The sequence below is a fragment of the Halichoeres trimaculatus genome, unplaced genomic scaffold (assembly GCF_033239565.1).
Source record: "Halichoeres trimaculatus isolate MK-OKI-2021-1 unplaced genomic scaffold, fHalTri1.1 fHalTri1_scaffold_6, whole genome shotgun sequence".
Taxonomy (NCBI): Eukaryota; Metazoa; Chordata; class Actinopteri; order Labriformes; family Labridae; genus Halichoeres; species Halichoeres trimaculatus.
Genome location: NW_027437184.1, coordinates 23,810,622 through 23,817,433, shown reverse-complemented (window position 1 = coordinate 23,817,433; position 6,812 = coordinate 23,810,622). Strand labels below are relative to the sequence as shown.

The following is a 6,812-nucleotide window of genomic DNA, read 5'->3' as shown; positions in this document are numbered from 1 at the left end:
GAGACAACCAGTGAGATTGAACGATAATATTTTAATCTAATCAAATGCAGATATGTTTCAACAGCATTTCCATCCAAAGTTAAAGGACTAAAGTGCACTGACAATTTAATTTATCCATTATTTGACTTCAGGCCACTGTATTTATAGTGCCTTGTCATTTATCCAGTCCTCTCGATTAGAGTGATCAGCACAAAGTAGCCCCACAGCCCTACTAAACTGTCCCACAGAGTTAAGCTCTGTCACATTGAATATTCGTTCTGCACTTCAACAGAAAACAAAAGTGTAGCGTGATTCAGAACTTGTGTGGAAAAAAATAATCAGGACTCATTAACACAAAGTCAGTGAAAGTCATTTCAAAGTTGATGATCAAAAAACTCTCTCTATTTATTTATTCACTTTGAAATCCCCCACAAAGCCACTGGATGACAGCTACACTGAGCAGTTTGTGGGTTTCATTGAGCCCACTCGCAGGATGAATCAACGCAGTTGTTTGGGTTTAATGAGAGTAACCTCTCTGCCTCAGATTAAAGGGGCGAGAAAACACTTTTAAAAGTCTGCTCACAAAAGAAATGATGCTGTTAGGGAGACATTTATCAGAAAACAGAGATGGACTGGGGAGAGGCTTAAAAGAACCAATTTGGGCTACATTCACAATAAACTGGGTATTTTCTTAAATTTCAATGGCTGAAAGGTTTCGATCAACTCCATGCAACTGGACACTGAGGTGTAGTCCAGGAGACACAGTCTCTAAAATTTACAATAAGCCTGAACCTGATTTAAAACCTCTGCTTACACTTTACACTGCTCATGGCTCATGCCTGCGACACACAAGCTGCAGGCAATACACCTCCTCTTCAACAACAGCAATGCCAGAAACAGTATCATATATACAGAAAAATCAATCTGTGAAAAAGAATGAAGCACATTTCACTTTTGCCTGTTGACACTGTGGAAAAAAATGAATAATTTTAATCATCTACCTATAATCTCTACCTAACAGTACCAAATCACAAATGTTATCTAATGATGCTTTCCAAAAAGGTTTTATGTTACAATGTTATATTATTAACAGAGACATAACATCAAGTCCAGATAAGAAGTTTTAACAGCTGATATAGATGTGGTCATAATTTGACAGTACCAAATAGCACCACTAGGTGGTGCCACTTTTCTGTTTTGGTTTAAGATACGTACAAGTAGTTACTCTCAGAGATAGGGATGGGTACCGAATTAGGTACTTTTATAGTTAATGACCGTCAAAAGTACAGGGTACCGATTTATGTTACATTGAAAGGTACCCATCCTTACTCAGAGATGTCAGCTGTAGTTACATCCCCAAACAAGAGGACTCTCATCAGAGTAGGTGAAGGTTGAGCCTTTATGTTGTACTTTTCATGTGTAATAAGTTAATGTAGCACTATGAAGACCTGGCTTTAAATGGTCTAAAACTAGTTGTGGACAATAAACAGTTGTGTTGGACCAGACTGCTAGCCACGTTGCAGCATCTTATCTCATTGTAAACCACCATGAGAACATCACTTTGCAGCAAATTACAATGGCAAGGCAGGCAGAAGAAGACTCATGATTGACTGACATCCAGCTCGACCAAGTTGGAGTTGGAAAGATGGACAGAAAGAAGTAGAAAAGAGAGAGAAGGGGACACAGTTTGTAATTCGGTGCTGCAGTGGTGATAATGATGGAGAGACTGCAATAGATGTAGCAGCTGGAGTCTGTCAGATCTATGGCAGCAGGCCGTCTACAGCAACAATCCAGAAAAGTAAGTTTAGAAAATTGAGTGAAAGTGAAATAAGCTGATCTCTTGATTTAGTGTGAGAGCTATCGACAGCTGTGTGCTTCTAATAGAGTAAGGGAACAGCAGAGATTAAATTGTTTTTGACTTTAGTTTAAAACCAGTTAATAAGTGAGGTGAAAGTGAGAATTAGGAACATACTATTCTTTACTAAACCAACCATTTACACATGATATTCCCTATCTGTCATTGTGCTGTTGTTGCACAAACACTTTTTATTTACTTTCTGGGTTTCTGATTGTTATTGTTTCCAGTGCATTAAAGCTACACAGGATGGTAATAATTTGGTTTCTTAGGCTGCGTTCACACTGCCGGCCTGAATGCTAACATCTGATCTGTTGCTCAAATCTTTTGTCAGGCTGTTCAAATTACATTTTTGAAAGCAACCTGCCCATTCAGACCAGAGTGACCCTCAAAACAATCCGATATGTAACTAATTTAATACCACAATTTTAATGCTATGTTCACACTGCAGTTAAAAGACCTGAATCTGGTTTCTTTGCTCAATGATGACCCGTATATGCTTTGTGTCTGACAGTGCCCAATTCACACTGAATATGATAATTTCAAGTCCAATTCAGACCACTTTCCAATTGAAGTACTGAATCAGATACATATCACATTTTTACAAGATGACCGGGGTTAAACATTGCAGTAGATGTGACTTTGGAAAGACACACAGCACAGTTCTGCTCCACACCTAACAGCTTGTTTCACACTTCAGTCCATTTGGTGGCAGTAATGCACCGATAAGTTGGTTTGCCAACTGCCAACAAACCCCAAAGCAGAAGAAGTTCTGCGCCGACAAAAATGGAGGCAGGAGTCACGTATAAAGTCCTTTTTCACCAGCTTTTGCCAGCAACTGCTCCATACTGTTTTTAACATAAGCCCACAAATGAGACTACTGGCTGCTGCTGAGTTATTTTCCGCGAACACTTGTGTGATAGCATTAATGTTCAAGTGGGCACTTAAGGAGCGTGAGCTGTTTACATCGCAGTCCGCAAACATACCACATTTAAAAATGTAATGTGAACAGCCAAACAATAAATTGGTTTTGAGCAATGAATCAGAATTCAGTACAGCTTGAATCTTACTTGAAAATGTCAGATACAGTGTGACTTGTCCTGTTCACACTGTCAGAATCAAAGCAGATATGGGTCACATTTGAGTGAAAAAATCTTATTCAGGTCAATTTTAACTGCAGTGTGTACATAGCCCATAGATAACATTAAGAGATAATAATAAGTACATAATTTAAGGTGAGATGCCTGTTATCAAAAATGTTTAGACTCCATTGCTGGTCTGAAGATGGCTGTGGGCTCATCATCCAGGAATTCCTGATAGTGTAACTTATCTTTGACTGATGCCAGAAAGTTATGAAATACATAGATAGGCCATAGGCTGTTTCATGTCAGTATTAATTTCTATCTTAAGGTTTATAACAGTCACACTTATCTGCACTAGCTTTTCAGCCACTTTTTCCCTCTTATATCCACTTGTACAGATATGTTTCCATTCCAGTATGACTTGCTCCGATAATATAATCTACTCCACAGGGAGACTCTGGTCCTGGTGAGTCTGTGAGTGGCACAAGATCACTTCACTGAAACAATGGCAGTTGATGATTTTTAAGAGTCTCCTTTACTCAGCTGCATACATTGTGTGGTTTACTGCAAAAGACAATACAAATGTTTGAATCTCTTTTATATCAATGCTGAGGACCTTAACAAACAGTCGGTGGTTTAGAAAATGTGCCGGCAGCTTCCACAGATTAATAATACTTAATGTTAATGCGTTGAAATAGGTTTAGGATGCTTGCATGCACTGAGTGCATGAGATTGCACTCATGTTCCATCACCGCAGCCCATGGGAACACGATGCTGACTTTGTGAATAGGAAATTGTTCCATAGCCTCAAGGTGATTACACAACATTGTATCAGTGAGTGTGCCTACTGTGCCTTAATAATGTGGCACAACTGTTTTACTGTCACCGCAAGAGTCCTGTGTGTTTTTGCATTTATTCCTCCTAATAGTTTGTTCTTCTGGGCAGTGATGTAATATTGGTAATACAGCCTTTTTATTTTCTTTTGCAGTATTTGTCATCAGACCCTGCAGGGAGATGGTTGATACAAGCTCATAATGAGGTCCAGGTGGAGCTCATAACGCCACATTAGGGGTTAATTAAGGCCCACGAGGGAGACGCTGCAATGTGGAAGACCTGGGAGGCAGGAATATTTTTACATTAGCCCATGTTGGCATCTAAAAACAAGTTCAAGTGAAGTTTTAATGCAGCTTTTCACACTTTTAAGAAGAATTTGAAGGACTATGTATTTAAAAAAAAATCTTTCTGTAATTAGAAGTCACAGCTTACACGACTGCATTTGATTCACAAAACTCTGTGCTCAAGATCACGATGCTGAAGTTAGGGGGACAAAGCTTTAAGGACTTTTTATTGTTCAGGTGGATAAAGCTTTTGATTTGTAATAAACAATGCAAAAACTAAAATTTAAGCAAGTGTTTACGTCTTATTTAAAGCGAAATCTGTTTTGTTACCATTTATATATATATAGGAGCAATTAAAAGCTGCACTCATAGAAATGGCCACAAGGGGGCAGATGAGCACCAGGTAGACACTTCTACCAAGGCTTTTTGTATAACTTTAGAGCTCCAGTAAACGTTGATAAAAGGGAACACTGGAATAGTATTCAATGCTATTAATAACACCTTAAGGCTGGTTAGAGTGTGTACGTGCAGTATGTTTCATTAAGGAACATTTAAAACCTTTTTTCTATTTAATAAACAAGGGGCCAGGCCTGTGATTTAAGCTTATAATCTGTTCTCTGCAGTTTGAAATCTTGCTGCATAGGCTTTCTCAGTACAAAACTGAAAGTTTATTAATGACTTTTTTCGTGTTTTAGTCAGATATTCAGGTTTTCAAGTGGACTTAAGAAAAGCAATAACAACTGTGAAGCAAATCATGCTCATGTCACCTCAACTAATACAACCAGCAAACTGTTTGCTCTGCGAATTATTCTGTTTACCAGGTAACCTTTCCTCTTGTACTTAAAGAGCATTTTTGTGTTGTACAGTAACTGAATAATGTGGGTCAGTTGCAAGAATAACCTCTATCAGTAGGTGTCAGTGTTGCTGGAGAGATGCCCTCTCAGAGAAGGAATGAAGGTGTGAACTAATGATTTCTCCACTCTGCAGACAGATGGAGCTCATGACACAGACACGAACAGGCCTGTTTCATCTGAAAAACATTTAACACCAGAACTCTTTGTTCAAACAGGGGGGAAAGATCAAGTTCCTCTGAATCAACCCCTCTGTGTCTGCAGATTCTTCACCCTGAGCTCAATGCACAAAATTATGCAGAAAAACTTCTTATGAATTTAGTATTGTAGTTCATTCCTTTGACCAGTTTTTCCCTATTATGGATCAGAGTCCTGGAGGAACCACATTTCCACCAAGGAGTGTTTCACAATGTTTTATTTGGAAACTGAAAAGGTCCCAGATTTGTTGAAAAAGGCCATTTTCTGACTCGGATGAGCTCAAAGTGGAATGCTTATTGTGCAATGTTAGTGTTGTTTTTCAGATTACCCAATGGAACAAAGTGTTCCAGTTTATGAACACGGATTTCCTGGAAGACATGCAAGGATTAAATAATGCCAGAATGAAAGATGGAAAAGTTTGCAGCCCCTTTAGTTAAAATCATACTGATACAGCATAGTTAAACACAAGATAGGATGTGGTTCATTACAGTGTGACACTATACAATGCAATAATACTATTACTGACAGATACTATAACTATCTGTCAGGTTGTGGTCATTTCATAGCTTCCTGATAGAAAAGCAGCCCCCAAGTCAATGGATACCAAAAAATCTTGCTTTATTATTATTATTATTATTATTTTTGTTGAAAAGCATATTTGACAACCCACTAGTGAGCGTTACATCAGACTTCACTTCTTATGCTAGTGTTCAACCACTTCATAGTTTAATGACATTATCACATTAAGACGAAAGTTTGCACAAGCCAGATGATTATTTTATAGCCAAGTACTCTGATACCACTAATGCATCTTCAAAGTGTTGAGAGTGTAATTCTCTCCAAATGAAAGACTGTGAGAAGAGTTAAAGGTCCCTCAGTTGGACAGTCAGAGGTTCACTCCCAGTTTCTTCAGTCACATATGTCCTAGACAGTGAAGCTCAGTGCTTCCCCTGTTGGTCAGAGATGTGTGACTATTAATGAATGAGATTAGCTAATACTGATGGACTCTTGCTTTAGCAGCTGCCCCCATCAGTGCTACAATATGTTTGTAGACCAGTATTATTATTATTATTATTTTAATAAATTCTTCCAGACACAGTTTAACAGCTAATAACAGCTTGTTTGTGTTACAATAAAGATGGTGGATGTCAGATATTGCTGATGTCTGTTAGACTAAGAAAACTGATCTAAGGGGGTCAGATGTTGATATTATACGCAAAATTTCTGATTTCTGATTTGAGACATGCTGATTCAAAGTGAAGGAAGTTGGGAAAAATCTGTCTTTTGTGACACAGTGTGGATAAATCCAGAAATATTTTGTCAGATTTGATTGGTGTGATGAAGACTTTGAATAATCTTAAATCGGATGTATGCACATGTATGTCAGTGTTTTTGTACTATTTCAGCAGAGCACTCAGCATCATGCCAAGCTCTGGTTTTTGTAAAGATCTTTCTGTTTTCTTTTTGTTTTTAAATGTATTCTCTTACAGAGTACTCATTATTGATACAAATTGTGCATTCAAGTGTAAGTATTTTTCCATGCAGAAATTACATCATAAACCCCAGCTATCGTACCTGTGTTTACTTTGTACCTGTGTTTTTTTAAATATAGACTGATGCTATATTTACCAATAAACATATTCTGATTTTATACTGTTCTGTATTTTTCATCAAACAGGATAAAAAATTTCAGGAAAAATATGTCTGAACTCACAGTACTAAACTTAAA

At 37.8% G+C, this 6,812-nt stretch overlaps 1 long non-coding RNA gene across 1 annotated transcript in view; it reads left to right on the top strand.

Annotated features, from left to right (window-relative positions):
• LOC141792057 (uncharacterized) overlaps window positions 1-4,265 on the top strand; it is a 71,663-nt gene extending 67,398 nt beyond the window's left edge. The window contains exon 3 of the long non-coding RNA XR_012598345.1: window positions 3,905-4,265. This is a non-coding gene — a long non-coding RNA (uncharacterized LOC141792057). The remainder of the gene's footprint in view (window positions 1-3,904) is intronic.
• Window positions 4,266-6,812: the final 2,547 nt, after the last annotated feature.